Source organism: Hipposideros armiger, unplaced genomic scaffold, assembly GCF_001890085.2.
Source record: "Hipposideros armiger isolate ML-2016 unplaced genomic scaffold, ASM189008v1 scaffold_567, whole genome shotgun sequence".
Taxonomy (NCBI): Eukaryota; Metazoa; Chordata; class Mammalia; order Chiroptera; family Hipposideridae; genus Hipposideros; species Hipposideros armiger.
Window position 1 is genome coordinate 427,847 of NW_017731917.1, and position 2,619 is coordinate 430,465.

Here is a 2,619-nt window from a genome sequence, read left to right on the forward strand (position 1 = left end):
TTTTTTTTATTTAATAATTGGAACTCTTACCTAAAGCATTGGCTTTACTATAATTATCTCTATTCTTATTACACTGTCAGCAATTTATTTTAAAGCACAGCCCTTCAGCAGGGTAGGGTGATATATTATGTGGATTTGTATTAATTTACAGTATGGAGATTGATAGTTAACATCTAAAATGCCTTCATCAGGAATACACACTCCAGAGTGATTGGTTAGTTGGTACTTGATATGTTGCATTTTCATTATCATTTAATTTCAAAATATTGCCTAATTTCCACTGACATTTCTTCAACTCATGGGTTATTTATAAGTGGATCACTTAATTTCCAAACATTTGGATATTTTCAATTTTCTTTGTCATTAATTTGGTCAAAAAACATAGCCTGGATGAGATTAGCCTTTGAAATTTGTCGAGTCTTGTGTTATGAGCCAGCAAACGGTCAATTTGGGGCACTTGGGCAAGAACTGTACTGTGTCATTGTTGAGCACAGTGGTCTATGTACATCCATCAGGTAAAATTAATTAACGGTGTTGTTCAGGTCTTCTATATCCTTATTGCTTTATTTGTCTGCTGTTCCATCAGATCCTCAGAGAGGGGTGTCCATGCTCCCCATTATGATTATGGATTCATGAATTTATCCTTTTAACACTGTCAAATTTTTGGTTTTTACACTTGGAGCTATGTTGTTAGATATGCACAGATTTAGAATTGTTGTAACTTCCTTGTGGATTTACCTATTATTACAAAATATGCCTATTTATCATTAACGATGACTCTTTCCTTAAAGTCTGCTTTCTCAGATATTAGTAAAACTACACCAACTTACTTTGGTTCATATTGACAGGGTATATCTTTTCCCATTGTTTTATTTCCAACCTCCCTGTGTCCTTGTATTTAAGGAATTTCTCTCCTAAGCAGTATATAGTTAGTTTGGGGGTTATTATTTTTTTTAGTACAGTATGACAATAATTATCTTTTAATTGGAATATTTAGTCAATTACCATTTAATGAATAAGTGATTGTTTGGGTTTATAGCTAACATCTTAGAATTCTTTTCTGTTGGTCCCTGTTTTTATGTCCCCTTTTATTTCCTTTCTTGCTTCCTTTTAGATTAATCAAGCATTTTTCATTCCATTTCCCCTTCTATGTATTATTTTACTGGTTAGTCTGGATCCTACAATGCATCCTTGACTAATTATAGTACAGTAAAATTACAACCTTTAATACTCCCAGATGTTGCTCTGACCTTATAATACTCTCACTCCATTTACCCCTCTTCTACTTTTTGTATTATTTTGATCATACACTTAATTCTACATACATTTTAGACCCCACAAGACCTCATTTTTGTTGATGAATAGGATCAATATGCATTTATCATTGTCCATATATTTTCCTCAACATTTTATTCTGAAATGAAATTTTCAAAAGTAAAATTAGAAGAACTGTACAGTGAATACCCATATAACCCTCACCCAGATTCTATCATTAACAATTTTCTATATTAGCTTTATCACCTATATATCCATTCAGCCATCAATCCAGTCTACATTTTTAATATATTTCAANCACACACACACACACACACACACACACACACACACACACACACACACTGCCATTATTTAGTGCTCTCTCACATTTTTAATATGGGTTACTGCCGAGGACAGCGACTGAGAATTGTCCCGAGCTTGGTGCTTCCATACACCTTTCTCTTTGAACAAAGGTAACACGAGCCACTTGCGAGCATTGGTCAAAAGATATTTGATATAGATCAAAACTGGTACAAAAAATGCAAAGTTCTCGTGCCAGTAGTCATACTAGCCTGGCAATCGGCTGCCTCCCGAATGGGACTGTGTCTGCTTCTCTTAAAGAGGACCTGCCGATTTTCCTCTTCCCTTCTCACACACACACATCCAAACTTCACGTTTCCTTCAGCCTCATTTACAGTCTGATGCAAGGGTAAGAAGCATGTGAGCCAGTAAAGGAGACACAGGTAGGCGAGGCGAGAGGAGTGAGGGGAGACAAACCTTGCTCTGGTCTCCTCTGCCCTGCCTGGTGCTCTCATTTTGGGCATCATGGAAGGACAGCGCCAAGGGACAGTGGGCATGACCAGATTTCCTCATGGGCAGCTGTGAGGGCAGCTATTCAATTATTGAAAATCCCAGGCTAAAAGAAAGTCAAATATTCATGACTCTATTATCGAGAGGAAGACAACCTGACAGTCCGCACGCCATCTTTTCAGGACGAAAGCCCAGCAGCAGACATGACTGAGTGCCATCAATCACAGCGTCAAGAAAACGACCCCGTCACCTCCACACAGGCTCTGTGAGAAGAGGCTGACCTCGGCACCTTCTCCCACGCCTCGCTTTTTCTCGTGGTGGCTGTTGATAAACGGTTTTCAGTTATGGTTCACAAACTCTGTTTTCTGCATGTTCTTCCTTAACCCAGTTGCCTCTCAAGTGAAGATTTCTGCAGGTAAGAGTAAATGATAATATTCCACTGGCTCCTAATTAAGGACATGGAGCCAACAGTGATAACCTTCACATCCAGGCTGACTCATCACTTGGGCTGCCCCTGACGTCTCTGATTCAATTTCCAGCTTCTCTGATCAC